This window comes from Delphinus delphis, chromosome 1 (assembly GCF_949987515.2).
Source record: "Delphinus delphis chromosome 1, mDelDel1.2, whole genome shotgun sequence".
Lineage (NCBI taxonomy): Eukaryota > Metazoa > Chordata > Mammalia > Artiodactyla > Delphinidae > Delphinus > Delphinus delphis.
Genome location: NC_082683.1, coordinates 67457206 through 67477363, shown reverse-complemented (window position 1 = coordinate 67477363; position 20158 = coordinate 67457206). Strand labels below are relative to the sequence as shown.

At 37.7% G+C, this 20158-nt stretch overlaps 1 protein-coding gene across 1 annotated transcript in view; it reads right to left on the bottom strand.

Moving 5' to 3' along the window:
• The window catches only part of MIGA1 (mitoguardin 1), a 91438-nt gene that overhangs the window by 29418 nt on the left and 41862 nt on the right, over window positions 1-20158 (bottom strand). The gene's annotated exons all lie outside the window — the stretch shown is intronic.

Here is a 20158-nt window from a genome sequence, read left to right as displayed (position 1 = left end):
ATTTGCAGTGTTGAAAAATTTTAAAGGCATTTGTAAATGGTTAATATGACCATACCAAGACAGGCTACCTATTACCAATATAAAGCATTCTGAACGTCGATGTCAATATCTTCACATACTATCATCTAACTGTTAACGTTACATTTTCATTGGTACAGCTACTATGGAGAACAGTATGGAGGTTCCTTAAAAAACTAAAAATAGAGCTACCATATGATCTTGCAATCCATTCCTGGGCATATATATGGAGAAAAACATGGTCCGAAAGGATACATGCACCCCAATGTTCATTGTAACACTGTTTACAATAGCCAAGACATGGAAGCAACCTACATATCCATCAACAGAGGAATGGATAAAGAAGATGTGGTACATATATACAACGGAATCTTATTCAGCCATAAAAAAGAACGAAATAATGCCATTTGCAGCAACATGGATGGACCTAGAGACTGTCATACTAAGTGAAGTAACTCAGAGAAAGAGAAATATCTTAATGATATGGCTTATATGTGGAATCTAAAATGAAATGATACAAATGAACTTATTTACAAAACAGAAACAGACTCAAGACTTAGAGAAGGAACTTATGGTTACCAGGGAGGAAGGGTGGGGGGAAGGGATAGTTAGGGAGTTTGGGATTGACATGTACACACTGCTGTAGTTAAAATGGATAACCAACAAGGACCTACTGATTGGCACAGGGAACTCTGCTCAATATTATGTAACAACCTAAATGGGAAAAGAATTTGAAAAAGAATAGAGACATATATATATACATATATAACCAAATCACTTTTCTGTTTATAGTTTTTTAACTATCACAATATTGTTAATCAACTATACTCCAATATAAAATAAAAAGTTAAAAAAAATTACATTTTCAAACAAATTCAGTACTCACTTATAGATGTGACTACATTGTAGCAAGCAACTGATACTCTTCAAATTCTATCACAAGTATGAAAAAAGCAAAGAACAAAATATATACAGATTTTTATTTTGATTTTCAATCTGCTAAATTTGTCAGATACTTAATCTTGTTTGAAAAGAAATCGGAAATCTCTTTGGCTTTCATTAATCCAAGTTTCTATTCCATCATTTTTTCCCAAAATAAAGTTTATTACCTTTACCATAAATGTTCCAAATCCTGTTTACAACCCCCAAGTACCAGAAAACAGACCTTTTATGATGATCTACAGGAAGTGTAAAGTTTTAAAAAATCCAAACCATCAATTTAGTTGAAACTCAAGTTTTGCCATTTGTATTCCAATCTCTAAGCCAAGCAGAAGGGTGAATTGGGACAAGGTTTATTCCTATTAAGTATCAAAAATAACCATACGCATAGCATATTTTTTTCTACTTTATATCTGATAGGACCATAGTTGACATTTTAACCATTTATCTTCCAAATTTAAGTTATAATTGTTTTCAAATGAAGCTTACATCAATCCTTTTAAAATACCTAACTTGTCAGTTCAAAATCCTACTACTAAATGACTATTAACTGAACAAAATCTGAGGTTAAATTATTCTATTTTCAAAAATAAAAGTTCTTTTAGGAATTTAAAATTTTTTCATCAAACTTGAGAACAAAACAACATAATCGTTTTACATTTATAAACAGCTATAAAACTGGTATTTTGGGGCACTCAGGTATCCAGAAAAATTCCCAGTATTCTCTTTTCAGTGCATATATGACCTTTGAAAATACATACACAAACTCTGAGGAATCAATTATTTACAAAATTAAATCAGCATTCATAACTTTCAAACCTTTATCTTCTTAATTATTTTCCATCGTTGGTATTAATTCTGCAAAAAAAAAAAATCACACTACAACCTTCATTATGCCAAAGCATGTTTAAAGTGGGATTAAGTTACAAGCCAACTAAGTTAAATCTTGGTTCCATATGCCTTTTGCTATTTTCAGAGTAGAACACAGACATTTATCTTATGTCACTTTACCTTTCAGACATTACCCAGGAGCTGTTAAAAGTCTGTTTTACTTCACTCAACAGTAACCAGCCATTCAATGTCATCCAGATCAGTTACCATGGTTGTATTTTATTTTTTTTAAATCTAACAAAGAAAAGTGGCTCCAAGGAACTGGAAAGTCTTACTCATTAAACCCAACTTCATAAACCACAGACCATATCTCTCATTTCAGTAATTGTTATGATTCCTGGAATGACAGCTTAATAATTTTGAAGAGAAATAATACATCTGTTTTTTAGATAAGCCAATAAGAAGTATAAAGAAAGAATATTGGGCAATATTTAACTGCTTTTGTGCAGTTTTAAAATTTATAATATTAAATTTTTAATTTTTTTTTTTTTTTAAGTTTTAGCTGCATTGGGTCTTTGTTGCTGTGTGAGGGTTTTCCCTAGTTGCAGTGAGCGGGGGGCTACTCTTTGTTGCGGTGTGTGAACTTCTCATTGTGGTGGCTTCTCCTGTTGCGGAGCACAGGTTCTAGGAACACGGGCTTTAGTAGCTGTGGCACGCGGGCTCAGTAGTTGTGCCTTGCGGACTCTAGAGTGCAGGGTCAGTAGTTGTGGCAAATGGGCTTAGTTGCTCCGAGGCATGTGGGATCTTCCCGGACCAGGGCTTGAACCTGTGTCCCCTGCATTGGCAGGCGGATCCTTAACTACTGTGCCACCAGGGAAGCCCTGCCAAATATATTCTTTACTCAAGTTTTCGGTTTCTCTTGAAACTTCTCCAACATATAAATTTCTCTCCTTCTGTTCCCTTGCCCCATGCTACCCAGGAACACATACTGTTTTATAATATGCAGCTCAAGTACTATCTAACCCCTGCATGCATTCTCCTCCAAGAACTACCTAATTTGTTGCTTTTATGTAACGCAGTACAGAAAAGATGTTAAAACCATGGGTTCTGGAGCCAGACAGCTTAGATTCAAAGTCTGACTCTGCTACTTTTTAGCTGTGTAACCTTGGGTAAGTTTCTTATCTTCTCCATTCCTCAGTGTTCTCAACTGTAAAATCGGAATAAAATCTACCACACAGGGCTGTGTGAGGATTAAACAAGTTAATATAGTCGGCCCTCCATAACTACAGGTTCCACATCAGAGGAGCCAACCAACCACAGATGGGGGGAAAAAAATCCAGAATATTCCAAAAAGCAAAGCTTGAATGTGCTGTGTGCCAAGAACTATTACATAGCACTTACATTGTATTTGCAACTATTTACATAATATTTACATTGTACTAGGTATTATACGTAATCTAGAGATGATTTAAAGTATATGGGAGGATGTGCATAGGTTATATGCAAATACTACAACATTTTATATAAGGGACTTGAGCATCCACGGATTTTGGTATCCATGGGGAGCAGGGATGACTGTATATGTAAAGTAAGCACTGAATAAATGTTAGCTATTCATATTATTATGCAAAAAATAAGGACATACCATTTAATACACTCTCTGAATCTTTATTTAATTACTGCCTGAATATGTAACCTGTCTGTCCAGCTGGACTGAAACAACTTGAGTGGATGAACTTTCTCTTTTTTTCTCTTTCCTTTTTCTTTCATTTTTTCTTTTTTCTGATGGTTCCTACAGTTCTCAGTACAGCATTGAACACATTGCAAACAATTATTTGTTCACATAAACTAAATAAAACTTGTTATTATAGACTGACCATTCTCAACACATGAAAAATGTCTATTTTAAAACCTCTCATGTATTTCCCCTGGGTTATTTTGCTTGTTCTATGACTTTAACTTGTTTTAAGAGCACTCTTAAAATTCTTATGTTTCTAAAATCCAACCCTAAATTAATTAAACTTATGATACTATAAACATGAAATATGCAGCTTAAGCCCCTTAAGGACTCATCATTAACCTTAGAAGTGCCTAAAAGAAAGCTTTCCACATAATTGGATGATTAAATATAAAAAAAATGCTCCATGTGTTGCCTCATTGGCTCTCAGTGGGGCAGCTTTTTTTTTTTTCCTAACCTTCTTAAATAGTAAATCTAACATTTTTAAGAACATTTTTTTACATGTCTCAATCATCCAGAACTTTTAAAACATTCATGCATAGACATAAACTACATTCTTTGGAAGAACACTGAAAGTATACTGCTTACTTAACTAAATAGTCATATATTTTAGGCTGAAAATCTGACTGGATTCAAGTCTTCCTCCTTCTTTAACAATCTCATAATTCACATATTACTTAAGTTTTTTCCAAAGCAGAATTTGCTTGAAAGTTATACAAAGAAAAAGAAAAAACTAGAGGACACTTCAGCTCTGGAACTTGGAACCTCAAGCCTGGATCTATTTCTTTAAACCAAACCAAGTGGGTTTTATGCATGTCTCACTTTTGCCATGCCCAAGCATATTCTATTTTCTGTCACTTAGAAGGCATCAGGTCTATTTTAACTTCAGCAGGTTCTAGTGGAGATTCCAAAGATGCCACTCTTCTTTTCAAATCCAGGCTGTCCACTGTGAATTTTATAACACCAACAAGAAGAGGGAGCCTGCCAGATGTCTCAATGTCATCTGACTTCTATGTCAGCAGCTATTCTCCAGATGATTTTTAGCAGTTTAAATATGACGTGGAACCTTATCTTTTTTATGGTTTTAATAAAAATGGAAAAGGTCCTGCTGCTGACAAGTTATTTTCCAGAATCTGCTATAACCTGTTAAAATAATTAAGAAATCTAGAAAATTACTGCTGTTCTTTGTTTATCCTGCATGACTATGTGCTCCTTCCACACTGTGGATAATTTTTTACTCTCATTTATTTTAATACTACAGAAAAGTTTGAGAGAAAAAAACAAACTGGAATACAAAAACCAAAAACAACATAGGGGAGGGGGAACTGGATGAAGGTAGTCAAAGGTACAAACTTCCAGGTATGTAATGTAAAAAATAATAAATATAATTTACACTATTTGATGTTATATATGAAAGTTGTTAGGAGAGTGAATCCTGGGACTTCCCTGGTGGTCCAGCGGTAAAGAATCCGCCTTAAAATGCAGGGCACACGGGTTCAATCCCTGGTCAGGGAACTAAGATCCCACATACCGCGGGGCAACTAAGCCCATGCCACAACTACTGAGCTTGCGTGCCTCAACTAGAGAGCCTGCGTGCTGCACACCACAGAGCTAAGGCATTCTCAACTCCACATGCCACAACTACAGACCCCACGTGCTCTGGACCCCACGCACCACAACTAGACACAGAAAAACCCACACACCACGACAAGAGAGAAGCCCGTGCACTGCAACGAAAGATCCCGCATGCCTCAACGAAGATCCTGCGTGCTGCAACTGAGACGTGACGCAGCCAAATAATAAATAAATAAATCTAAAAAAGAGAGAGTAAATCCTAAGAGTTCACATCACAATAAAATTTTTTTCCCTATTTCTTTTTTTTGTATTGCCTATTTCACCAATTTATTTTTATATGTATTTTTTTACATCAGGTTCTTATTAGTTATCTATTTTATACATATTAGTGTATATATGTCAATCCCAATCTCCCAAGTCATCCCACCACCACCACCCCCATCCCCGCTCCCCCCGTTGGTGTCCATATGTTTGTTCTCTACATCTGTGTCTCTATTTCTGCCTTGCAAACTGGTTCACCTGTACCATTTTTTTAGATTCCACATATATATGTTAACATATGATATTTGTTTTTCTCTTTCTGACTTACTACACTCTGTATGACAGACTGTAGGTCCATCCGTGTCTCTACAAACAACCCAATTTTGTTCCTTTTTATGGCTGAGTAATATTCCATTATATATATGTACCACATCTTCTTTATCCATTTGTCTGTCGATGGGAATTTAGGTTGCTCCCATGATCTGGCTATTGTAAACAGTGCTGCAATGAACATTGGGGTGCGTGTGTCTTTTTGAGTTATGGTTTTCTCTTGGTATATGCCCAGTAGTGGGATTGCTGGGGCACACAGTAGTTCTAATTTTAGTTTTTTAATGAAACTCCATACTGTTCTCCAGAGTACCAATTTACATTCCCACCAACACTGCAAGAGGGTTCCCTTTTCTCCACACCCTCTCCAGCATTTGTTTGTAGATTTTCTGATGATGCCTCATTGTAGTTTTGATTTGCATAATAATTAGTGATGTTCAGGAGCTTTTCACATGCCTCTTGGCCATCTGTATGTCTTCTTTGAAGAAATGTCTATTTAGGTCTTCTGCCCATTTTCTGATTGGCTTGTTTGTTTTTTTAATATTGAGCTGCATGAGCTGTTTATATATTTTGAAGATTAATCCTTTGTCTGTTGATTCATTTGCAAATATTTTCTCCCATTCTGAGGGTTGTCTTCTCGTCTTGTTTATGGTTTCCTTTGCTGTGCAAAAGCTTTGAAGTTTCATTAGGTCCCATTTGTTTATTTTTGTTTTTATTTCCATTACTCGAGGAGGCGGGTCAAAAAAGATCTTGCTGTGATTTATGTCAAAGAGTGTTCTTCCTATGTTTTCCTCTAAGAGTTTTATAGTGTCTGCTCTTACATTTGGGTCTTTGATCCATTTTGAGTTTATTTTTGTGTATGGTGTTAGGAAGTGTTCTAGTTTCATTCTTCTACATGTAACTGTCCAGTTTTCCCAGCACCCCTTATTGAAGAGGTTGTCTTTTCTCCATTGTATACCCTTGCCTCCTTTGTCATAGATTAGTTGACCATAGGTGCATGGGTTTACCTCTAGGCTTTCTATCCTGTTTCACTGATCTATATTTCTGTTTTTCTGCCAGTACCATATTGTCTTAATTACTGTAGTTTTGTAGTACAGTCTTAAGTCAGGGAGTCTGATTCCTCCAGCTCCATTTTTTTTCCTCAAGATTGCTTTAGCTATTCAGGGTCTTTTTTGTCTCCAAACAAATTTTAAGATTTCTTTGTTCTAGTTCTGTAAAAAATGCCACTGGTAATTTGATAGGGATTGCATTGAATCTGTAGATTGCTTTGGGTAGAATAGTCATTTTCACAATATTGATTCTTCCAATCCAAGAACATGGTATATCTCTCCATCTGTTTGTGTCACCTTTGATTTCTTTCATCAGTGTCTTATACTTTTCTGAGTACAGGTCTTTTACCTCCTTAGGTAGGTTTATTCCTAGGTATTTTATTCTTTTCTTTGCAACGGTGAATGGGATTGTTTCCTTAATTTCTCTTTCTGATCTTTTGTTGTTACTATATAGGAACGCAGAAGATTTCTGTGCATTAATTTTGTATCCTGCAACTTTACCAAATTCATTGATTAGCTGTAGTAGTTTTCTCGTGGCATCTTTAAGATTATCCATATATAGCATCATGTCATCTCCAGTGATAGTTTTACTTCTTCTTTTCCAATTTGTATTCCTTTTATTTCTTTTTCTTCTCTGATTGCCATGTCTAGGACTTCCAAAACTATGTTGAATAACAGTGGAGAGAGTGGACATTCTTCTCTTGTTCCTGATCTTAGAGGAAATGCTTCCACTTTTTCACCATTGAGAATGATGTTTGTTGTGGGTTTGTAATATATGGCCTTTATTATGTTGAGGTAGGTTCCCTTTATGCCCACTTTCTGGAGAGTTTTTATCATAAATGGGTGTTGAATTTTGTCAAAAGCTTTTTCTGCATCTGTTGAGATGATCATATGGTTTTTATTCTTTAATTTGTTAGTATGGTGTATCACACTGATTGATTTGTGTATATCGAAGAATCCTTGCATCCCTGGGATAAATCCCACTTGATCATGGTATATGACCCTTTTAATGTGTTGTTGCATTCCGTTTGCTAGTATTTTGTTGAGGATTTTTGCATCTATATTCATCAGTGGCATTGGTCTGTAATTTTCTTTTTTTGTAGTATTTTTGTAGGGTTTTGGTATCAGGGTGATGGTAGCCTCGTAGAATGAGTTTGGGAGTGTTTCTTGCTCTGCAGTTTTTTGGAAGAGTTTGAGAAGGATGGGTGTTAGCTCATCTCTATGATAGAGCTCACCTGTGAAGCCATGTGGTTCTGGACTTTTGTTTGTTAGAAGATTTTTAATCACAGTTTCAATCTCATTACTTGTGACTGGTCTGTTCATATTTTCTATTTCTTCCTAGTTCAGTCTTGGAAGGTTATACCTTTCTAAAAATTTGTCCATTTCTTCCAGGTTGTCCATTTTATTGGCATAGAGTTGCTTTTAGTAGTCTCTTATGATGCTTTGTATTTCTGTGGTGTCCGTTTTAACTTCTCCTTTTTCATTTCTAATTTTATTGATTTGAGCCCTCTCCCTCTTTTTCTTTATGAGGATGGCTAAAGGATTATCAATTTTGTTCAGCTTCTCAGAGAACCAGCCTTTAGTTTCACTGATCTTTCCTACTGTTTTCTTTGTTTCTATTTCATTTATTTCTGCTCTAATTTCTATCATTTCTTTCCTTCTACTAACGTTAGGTTTTGTTTGTTCTTCTTTCTTTAGATCCTTTAGGTGTAAGTTTAGATTGTTTATTTTTCTTGTTTCTTGAGGTAGGACTGTATATGCTATAAACTTCCCTGTTAAAACTGCTTTTGCTGCATCCCATAGGTTTTGGATGGTCGTGTTTTCGTTGTCATTTGTCTCTAGGTGTCTTTTGATTTCCTCTTTGATTTCTTCAGTGATCTCTTGGTTATCTAGTAATGTATTGTTTAGCCTCCATGTGTGTGTTTTTTTTATGTTTATTTTCCTGTAATTATTTCTAATCTCATAGCGTTGTGGTTGGAAAAGATGCTTGATATGATTTCAATTTTCTTAACTTTACCGAGGCTTGATTTGTGACCCGAGATGTGATCTATCCTGGAGAATGTTCCATGAGCACTTGAGAAGAAAGTGTATTCTGTTGTTTTGGGATGGAATGTCTTATAAATATCAATTAAGTCCATCTTGTTTAATGTATCATTTACAGCTTGTGTTTTCTTATTTATTTTCATTTTGGATGATCTGTCCATTGGTGAAAGTGGGGTGTTGAAGTCCACTACTGTTAGTGTGTTACTGTCGATTTCCCCTTTTATGGCTGCTAGCATTAGCCTTATGTATTGAGGTGCTCTTATGTTGGGTGCATAAATATTTACAATTGTTATATCTTCTTCTTGGATTGATCCCTTGATCATTATGTAGTGTCCTTCACTGTCTCTTGTAATAGTCTTTATTTTAATGTCTATTTTGTCTGATATGAGAATTGCTACTCCAGCATTCTTTTGATTTCCATTTGCATGGAACAACTTTTTCCATCCCCTCACTTTCAGTCTGTATGTGCCTCTAGGTCTGAAGTGGGTCTCTTGTAGACGGCATATATATGGGTCTTGTTTTTGTATCCATTCAGCGAGCCTGTGTCTTTTGGTTGGAGCATTTAATCCATTCACGTTTAAGGTAATTATTGATATGTATGTTCCTATTACCATTTTCTTAATTGTTTTGGGTTTCTTTTTGTAGGTCCTTTTCTGTTCTTGTGTTTCCCACTTAAGAGAAGTTCCTTTAGCATTTATGGTAGAGCTGGTTTGGTGGTGCTGAATTATCTTAGCTTTTGCTTGTCTGTAAAGCTTTTGATTTCTCCATCAAAACTCAATGAGATCTTTGCCGTGTAATCTTGTTTGTAGGTTCTTCCCTTTCATCACTTTAAATATATCATGCCACTCCCTTCTGGCTTGTAGCGTTTCACCTGATATCAGCTGTTAACCTTATGGGAGTTCCCTTGTATGTTATTCGGCGTTTTTCCCTTGTTGCTTTTAATACTTTTTCTTTGTCTTTAATTTCTTTTTTAAAAATAAATTTATTTATTTATTTTTGGCTGCATTGGGTCTTCATTGCTGCATGCCGGCTTTCTCTAGTTGCGGCGAGTGGGGGCTTCTCTTCCTTGCAGTGCACAGGCTTCTCACCGCGGTGGCTTCTCTTGTTGCAGAGCACAGGCTGTAGGTGTGCAGGCTTCAGTAGTTGTGGTGCACAGGCTTAGTTGCTCCGCGGCATGTGGGATCTTCCTGGACCAGGGTTCGAACCCATGTCCCCTGCATTGACAGACGGATTCTTAACCACTGCGCCACCAGAGAACTTCCTTGTCTTTAATTTTTGTCAATTTGATTACTATGTGTCCTGTGTGTTTTTCCTTGAGTGTATCCTGCCTGGGACTCTCTGTGCTTCCTGGACTTGGGTGGCTATTTCCTTTCCCATGTTAGGGAAGTTTTCAACTATAATCTCTTCAAATATTTTCTCAGGTCCTTTCTCTCTCTTTTCTCCTTCTGGGACCCCTATAATGCGAATGTTGGTGTGCTGAATGTCGTCCCAGAGGTCTCTTAGGCTGTGCTTCTTTTCATTCTTTTTTCTTTATTCTGTTCCACGGCAGTGAATTCCACCATTCTGTCTTCCAAGTCATTTATCCATTCTTCTGCCTCAGTTATTCTGTATTGATTCCTTCTAGTGTATTTTTCATTTCAGTTATTGTACTGTTGATCTCTGTTTGTTCTTTAATTCTTCTAGGTCTTTGTTAAACATTTACTGCATCTTCTCGATCTTTGCCTCCATTCTTTTTCCGAGGTCCTGGATCATCTTCACTATCATTATTCTGAATTCTTTTTCTGGTAGGTTGCCTATCTCCACTTCATTTAGTTGTTTTTCTGGGGTTTTATATTGTTCCTTCATCTGGTACATAGTCCTCTGCCTTTTCATTTTGTCTGTCTTTCTGTGAATGGGGTTTTAATTCCACAGGCTGCAGAATTGTAGTTCTTCTTGCTTTTGCTGTCTGCCCTCTGGCTGATGAAGCTAAGAGGCTTGTGCAAGCTTCCTGATGGGAGGGACTGGTGGTGGGTAGAGCTGGATGTTGCTCTCATGGACAGAGCTCAGTAAAACTTTAATCTGCTTGTCTGCTGATGGGTGGGGCTGAGTTCCTTTCCTGTTGGTTGCTTAGCCTGAGGTTACCCAGCACTGGAGCCTACAGACCCTTTGGTGGGGCTTATGGCACACTCTGGGAGGGCTCATGCCAAGGAGTACTTCCCAGAACTTCTGCTGCCAGTGTCCTTCTCCCCACGGTGAGACACAGCCACCCCCCGCCTCTGCTGGAGACCCTCCAACACTAGCAGGTAGGTCTGGGTCAGTCTCCTATGGGGTCACTCCTCCTTTCCCTGGGTCCTGATCGCACACTACTTTGTGTGTGCCTTCCAAGAGTGGAGTCTCTGTTTCCCCCAGACCTGTCGAAGCCCTGCAATCTAATCCCGCTAGCCTTCAAAGTCTGATTCTCTTGGAACTCCTCCTCCTGTTGCTGGATCCCCAGGTTCAGAAGCCCGACATGGGGCTCAGAACCTTCATTCCAGTGGGTGGACTTCTGTGGTATAAGTGTTCTCCAGTTTGTGAGTCACCCAACCAGCAGTTATGGGATTTGATTTTATTGTGATTGTGCCCCTCCTTCCATCTCATTGTGGTTTCTCCTTTGTCTGTGGATGTGGGGTGTCTTTTTTGCTGAGTTCCAGTGTGCTCCTGTTGATGACTGTTCAGCAGTTAGCTGTGATTCCAGTGCTCTTGCAAGAGGGAGTGAGTGCACATCCTTCTACTTGCCATCTTGACCCTGCACATCCTTCTACTTGCCATCTTGAACCAATCTCCTTTCCCTATTTCTTTAATTGTGTATCTATATGAGACGATGGATGTTCACTAAACTTATTGTGGTAATCATTTCATGACGCATGTAAGTCAAACCATTATGCTATACACCGTGCTACATGTCAATTAAAATAAAACTGGAATCAAGAAACCCATAATTTCAGAAAGTGAAAGAATTGAGTGAGCTAACAGATGATATTTTCTTGATTTTTCCCTCTATGTACCTTAATATTGAAAAGAGCAGCAATGAAATCCACTGGAGCAAAAAAAAGGCTATCTTACCAATTCTTGATGTGGTATAACTTACACAATTTTGCCTATGTGAAACAGTACATGCACAAAACAGCCTGATACTATGTCCCTACTCAAAACAATAGTTCCACAACAGTTGTCGGTGGCTTTCCCTGTGTATCAAAACTTCTTATATGCCATGATTGGCCAACATAACAACTGTGATTCCTAACTGGGAAATACAGCTGCCAATGCAAAACAAGTAATAGAAGGAAAGAGAAAGGAGTAACAGCACTTTATACCTTTTTTAGGAGAAGAAAGAAGTAACTGGATTACCCAAAGGGCAAAAAGTAATTAAGGGTAGGTCTGCAGTTATGGAGACTTTAATGGGGACACTAGAACCACTGGTCACTCTGTACATTACACAAAGGTCCCTGGCTGATGGGACAAGTAGGGGCAGAACTCCAGCCCACATCTCAGGCCTACATCTTCCTGGAAGAAGTTGAACCTTTTTCTTATCACAAACGTGCCCTTCCCAAGAGGTTACATGGGCCTTTATCTAAATCAAACAAAGGCCTTGGATGGGCTAGTGCAGGTCCTGTACTTAGAAATCCAAGTGGATAAGATATAACTTGAATACAAAAAAGGCAAAGGCAAGAAGCAGGAATTTCCCTTGTGCGTGGCACCCCAGCAATTTTCATTATACTGCTTTCATCTCTGAACCGATTTTGACTTGCATATATAACACCACTTACACTTCATTTTGTAGTTTTGTTTAACACTTTGAAATTAAGATTATGAGCCTTAATGCGTGAGAGAAAATTACAGGGCAAATTTCTCATATGTTCTGCAATTTGCAGTCTGTATATTTAGAGGTCTGAGTATACAAGTTAGGCCTGTAATTCACGTCACTCCCTAAAAATAAACCCTCAGGGAGTTTATCCTCTGACCACAGTGATTCTGCAGGAAAGAAAAGGACAAGGTCGTAGAGTGTCAACTCTGGGCTGTCTGACGTTTGACATAAGATGATAGGTTGAGGTTATTTCCTCTTGCTGCTGAGCTCTTTCAATATCGCTAAATGTTCTATCTGGCTGCTTAACAAAAGAGAAGAAAAACGTCTCTCTAGCGGTCGGGAGGTCCCACTTTACAGCTTTTCCTGTTCTCTGCCAGAGAATTGTGCAGTCAGTACTAGGCTGGAAAAATCTCTAATTTCCCCTGAAATCCTATGCATAAGTGAGCAGACAGAAAGATGGATAAAATATTTAAACTGTACCAGTCAATGTTTCCACAATCTCCTGCAAACAAGTAAATTTGATTATGACTTCTTATAATTCTCAGTGGCTCCCTGTTGCCTAAAGGTATAAAACAAAGACCTTCAAGATTTATCTCCTGCCCACCTTTTTAGATTCATTTCCCACCACTCTCCTACATATACTGTGTTCCCAAACATATCAATCAACTTATAGTTCCCTGAACAGGCTCCACTCTACACCTTGATCCATGTTATTCCCTCCACTGGGAATGCTCTTTTCTCACGTTCCTGGTGGACTGTCTTTCTTCAAGTGTCACACTTTTCTTTGTGTGACACCTCCACAGCACCTTCTAAACACATTATTACAGCACTTACTTCACTGTGCTATAAAATTTTTTAATGCCTGTCTCCAAAACTAGCTTCTGGGTTGCCTAAAAGCAAGAGTGAAATCTTCTTCATTCTTGTCTCTCCAGTGGCTTATACCATGTTTGACATATACCAGGAAAGCAAATGTTTGCTAAATAAATATTCCAGACCTAAGATTCTGTGTTCATTCTGTTCAAAAAATAGATTATAAAGAGGCCTAAACACATATCTGAAATATGCAAAGCGATGCTGTTAAGCTACAAAAATTCCTGGTTTGTTTTTAAGGGCTAAATTTGTCCCTACACATCATTATAAAAGAATTTCAAAGTCCTTTGCTTCAGCCAAAAAAACAACATTTATCAAACTTATGGCTTCAGAGTTGCCTGCTAACATGGTTATTGCAAACACATACTATTCTTTACAGAATATGTAAGCATACAACAACATGGATGCAACTAGAGGTTATCACACTAAGTGAAGCAAGTCAGAAAGAGAAAGACAAATATCATATGATATCACTTATATGTGGAATCTAAAATATGACACAAATGAACCTATCTATGAAACAGAAACAGAATCACAGACACAGAGAACAGACTGGTGGTTGCCAAGGGGGCAGGGGGTGGGAGAGGGATGGATTGGGAGTTTGGGATTAGCAGATGCAAACTGGTATATATAGAATGGATAAACAGGTCCTACTGTATAGCACAGGGAACTATATTCAATATCCTATGATAAACCATAATGGAAAAGAATATGGAAAAGAATCTATATATATATATATATATATATATATATATATATGTATAACTGAGTCACTTTGCTGTACAGAAGTAATTAACACAACATTGTAACTCAACTATACTTCAATTTTAAAAAAGAGAGAAAATATAAGCATACAAACTACAAAGCCCAATTAATTTTAAAAGAAATCTAAAGTATAGATTAAACTTTATCTGTTGTAAACCATATCAACTAAATAATATGCCCAAGAAATTGTAAGCAAGCTTCATTCGGCATTAATCAAGTTTATTTTTACACTGGTATTAAATTCAGCAATCTGGTCCTGCCCTAATAATCTAACCAAATGAGTAAAAAATAATCTTAATTCCTGAATGCACTGTTACAGAAATAAACTACCAAACTACGTAATGATGTATACTCTGCATGATATGATGATAAGAAAAGTCTCCTAAAATATAACACCATTCCTTGGTGTTAGTTGTTGTGACCAAATAAAGTCTAATTTTTTCCAAAGTAATTCAAATAACATAAATTTCTGTTTAATATGAAAAATATATATACTTTTATTGTGTAATATTTGATATGTACAAAAACTATATATAGGGGCTTCCCTGGTGGTGCAGTGGTTGAGTCTGCCTGCCGATGCAGGGGACACAGGTTCATGCCCCGGTCCGGGAGGATCCCACGTGCCGCGGAGCGGCTGGGCCCGTGAGCCATGGCTGCTGAGCCTGTGTGTCCAGAGCCTGTGCTCCGCTACGGGAGAGGCCACAACAGTGAGAGGCCCGCGCACCACACACACAAAAAAACAAACAAAAAACTATATATAGTATAGGTGCATATTTTGAATCAAAATACTGAAACAAACATTTGTGAATATACTACCCATTTACAGCCACTTTTCTTTTCTTTTTCTGGCTGCACCATGTGCCTTGCTTCCCGATCAGGTATCAAACCCAGGCCCCAGCAGTGGAAGCACAGAGTTCTAATCACTGGACCGCCAGGGAATTCCCTACAGCCACTTTTCAACATTTACAAAATTATTTACTTATTAAGGAAAAAATAATATAATCACGTAGAAGACACTACTGTAAATATCATCTCCTTACCTGATATTCATGAATCTCCAAATGAATTTCATAGATATTCAGCAAAAACAGCAGCAGATAACCAAAGATAACCACATGTCCCAAACCCTTATCTTAGGCTCTTAAACAGACTGAGGGCACTTCAGTTGGGAAGTATGGGAAAGAATGGAGGTGGGAACGAAAAGTTAAAAGAAGGATCTTCTGCTTTGTAGAGGGAGCTTAAGGTCTGAGTTTTACAAAATAGCTCAGTATTGAGGTTTATACTAATCTGTATGGTATTCTAACTGCTTCCTAAAAGTCTTAATTGGCCAATCAGACGACAAGTAACCTGAAAACAGGCATTGTAGTCCTTATTTCATCTGCACGTCATCACACATAAGGCATACAATAAACAGTTAAATAAATATTTGCAAGGTGACTTTTAAGCTTTAATTCGCCTTAGCAGTATTCACAAGTCCCTACATCAACACTCTTGTACCTAACTGGGAGCCTACAGCAATAGGGGCACAGTCTTTGATTCTGTGTAGTGGGCCAGCTAACTCATGGTCCTCCTTTCTACACAGCTCTCTTCAGAGGCAAAAAGACTCTAAGAATCTATCCAGAGCAGTAAGATGGGGGAAAAAAGAGAAGGAAAGAAAAGAACGCATAAAGGTTGGAAAAAAGCATAAGGGTTGGAAAGAAAGAAAGAAAAATAAACAGGTTATCATTCACAGATACGTGGTCTAGATAAAAATTCCAAAAAGAACCTATGACAGGGACTTCTCTGGTGGTCCAGTGGGTAAGACTCCAAGCTCTCAATGCAGGGACCCCAGGTTCAATCCCTAGTTGGGGACTAGATCCCGTATGCATGCCGCAACTGAGAGTCCGCATGCTGCAACGAAGAAGTCCACATGCTCCAACTAATAAGTCCACATGCCACAACTAAGAGTCTGCATGCTGCAATTAAGAAGTCCGCAGGCCACAACTAAAGATTCCATGTGCGGCAACGAAGATCCCACGTGCCACAACTAAGACCCGGTGCAACCAAATCAGTCAATCAATCAATCAATATTATTAAAAAAAGAACCTATGACAAATTACTGGTGGCAGAACTAAGAGTTAATAAGCATTGTTGATAATATTCAAATGCAAATATCAACAACATTTTAGATACCAGCAATAAAAAATTAGAAAATAAATTTAGAAAAGATACCATGTACAATGACAACAAAACTATACGGGACTTAGGAATGAAGATATATAAGACCTCTATGGAGAAAACTATAAAAAACTATGAAAGACATAAAAGACTTAAGTAAATGAAGAGCCATATGATGTTTGTAGATGGAAACATTAATATTATAAAGATATACATTCTCCCACAAGCTGACCTAAAAATGCAAAGCAATAATCAAAATCCCAAGAGGGGCTTTCATGAAACTTGACAAGCTGTCCTAAACTTCGCATGGAAAAGCAAAGGGCTAAAAATAGCCAAAGGAATCACAGTGGGGACTTCCCCGGTGGTGCAGTGGTTAAGAATCCGCCTGCCAATGCAGAAGACACGGGTTCAATCCCTGGTCCCGGAAGAGCCCACATGCGGCAGAGCAACTAAGCCCATGCACCACAACTATAGAGCCTGCACTCTAGAGCCCACGAGCCACAACTACTGAGCCCGTGTGCTGCAACTACTGAAGCTCGTGCGCCTAAAGCCCATGCTCCGCAACAAGAGAAGCCACCTCAATGAGAAGCCCACATACTGCAACAGACCCAATGCAGCCAAAAATAAATAAATTAATTAAAATTAAAGAACTTAAAAAAAAAGAACACAGTGAATGGACTCACCCCATCAGGTGTCAAGACTCATTATAAAATTTTATAAAGCTACAGTAATTAAGACACTAGAAACCAATACAGAAACAGACAAACAGAACAAAACAGAGTCCAGAAAAGACACACATATAAGACAACTTGACATATGACAGGGGGCATTTCAAATCAGTAAGAACAGGATACATCATTCAGTGAATGGTATTGAGGCAACTAGTTATCCAAATGTTTTTTTTGTTGTTAAAAAAAAAGAGTAATAATATACATTTAAAAAATCAGCTCCTGACTGCTTCCACAAAAGGCAGAAACAAATGATTCAAAGCATGTTGAATTATACAAAGGAAGAGCATCAGCAAAGAAATGGCAAAAGAAAAACACTGAAAATTTACTAAAAACCTGGAGTTGATTATAAAACTAAAATCTTAGAGAAGAATTTCAGTTTTGGAAGAGACCTAGTCTGGCTAGAATATATGCGAAACAGTAAAACAAATAGGTCAGAAAAGTGGTCTGAGAACCTGGGAGTGACAAGATGAGAGCTCTGCATCACGAAGATAACTCCAGAAACAAGGTACAGATTTACCAGTGGGGAGAGAGACTGGAGGTAGGAACCTTATTAGGAGATTATTAAATCCCAGCAAAATACAATGAGGGTGCAGAGAAATGGGAACGAACGACAGTTATATTATGGAGGCAGAATTACTGGATGTGCTGGCAAGAAGTACATCCACTATCATTTTTTGTTTTCCTCCTACGCATATGGCAAGACTAAGGATCAAGTAAAGTCAAAAATCTTAGCTATATCTGAAATAAATACTTCCACAAAGTATTTGTCCTTCAGATGGCAGTTTTCTTTTCTAATGCTGAGAAAAAGTAGATTTATAAAGAGCATTTTTTTTTACTTTCCCAAATAACTTTGAACATGGCTTAAATACCTTGTTTAAGGAAGTGCAAACTTAGGTTACTACTAAAATATGAGAAAAATAAATTTCCAGAGACAAATAAATGCTGTCTGGAGCATAACTGAACAATATCACTGTAAAACAAGTTATGAACATGTGATAGCATCTACCTGTAACCACGTATTTTTTTAAAGTAAGAGCCTATTCAAAAACATTTATTCAGAGAACTAATTACAAAGAAATAAAATTTCCATCAGTATCAGAAAGAACACACACTTTGAAAAGATACCACATGTAACATAAAAGTCCAGAGTACTGGAAATGAGTTCATTTCTGCCACAACCAACAACATGATTGAACTGAAAGTGCAATAATTAAAAGAACAACCAGGACACAAAATTCATATTTTAAGATTAATCTTCTAACAGGTTAAGAAAGAGTCAAATGTGGGCTTCCCTGGTGGCGCAGTGGTTGGGAGTCCACCTGCCAATGCGGGGGACACGGGTTCGAGCCCTGGTCCGGGAAGATCCCACATGCCACAGAGCAACAAACCCGTGCGCCACAACTACTGAGCCTGCAATCTAGAGCCCGTGAGCCACAACTACTGAGGCCGTGTGCCACAGCTACTGAAGCCTGCACACCTAGAGCCAAAAATAAATAAATAAATTTTAAAAAAGAAAGAGTCAAATGTATAAATTGGACAGGAATATATACAGGGATGATAAGTCAATGGCATTTAAACTTATTGCCTGTTTCATAGGGCAAATATGATCAAATACTGGAAATTTCATAGGAGTCAAACTAAAAGAACTTCAAAGAAAATGATAAGTACACAATTCAGGAGAGTGTCTGCCACTTGAGTGGACAGAGTGATATGAGTGGGAGATCGGTTAGGTGGATTCTGTGGTGATAAACCATGTTTTTTGTTTTTGTTTCGATACGCGGGCCTCTCACTGTTGTGGCCTCTCCTGTTGCAGAGCACAGGCTCTGGACGCGCAGGCCCAGCAGCCATGGCTCACGGGCCCAGCCGCTCTGCGGGATGTGTGATCTTCCTGGACCGGGGCATGAACCCGTGTCCCCTGCATCGGCAGGCGGACTCTCAACCACTGCGCCACCAGGGAAGCCCAACCATGTATTTTTTAAACAATCTTAGAACAGGCCTCATAAAAATGCCAGAATATATATGAATGGATAACAAGTGTTCACCATGTACCTATGCTAAAATACGATATACATGTTATCTCATTTCATCTTCACAATTCTATGAAGCTGATCCTAATATAGTCCTCCGGCTTACAGAGGAAGAATATGAGTCTAAGAAAGGTCAAGGCTTCCTTAGGTTTCACAGCTAGTAAAAGTGGTAGAGCCAGTATTTGAACCCATGTTTGTTTAACTCCAAAGCCCATGTTCTTAACCACTAAGCTATACTGTTTACAACTGAAAACATAGTGCAGTCTTTTGGTTGAATCTTCAAAAATTATCAGTACAATAACAAAATTATCATTTAACAATTATAATTTAACAACTATCTGAAAAACAGAAACTACAAATAAATGTAACACTTCTACATGCTGTTAGCTAGAAGAAATTGCACACAAATGGAACTGTACAGTAATATTATTTCAAGTCTCTGTGCATACCCTCCTGACTCTGTCTCACTCTGAGTTACAGTAGCAGGTGTATACGAAACACGCCAGAAAAAGAGTGGTGACCTAAATTTAACTCCCAGTGCTACGAACAGCACAGAAGGGCAGTTATGAGTCATAGGCGTCCCACATGCAGATAAAGTGTGCTGCCCTCTAGTGACTTCAACACCTTGCATTTAACAATAAGTGGTCTCTTGTAAGTGAAGGGAAATGATTGTTTTTTTTAAATTAGAGAACTAAAATCTTTATTTTATTTAATAATCAGAAGAACAGAGCAAATAACTTTTAAGCCAGAAGTAAACTTTTTGGTGTGTAAGAGCAAATACAGAACTATACCCAATAATGATTCATTAATTCATAATGATTAAGGAAATATCGGTACAGAACATGACAAAGGTGAATTAGAGAATACAGGGTGGTTACATTTTATACAAGGAATTCATGCCTTAAAACGTAATTCAAACCCTGCCTAATTCAAAGCTACTTTGCTATAGGAATAAATGTAAAGAAATGCTGACATACAACTATTGTACTATATTTCTTTTCTCA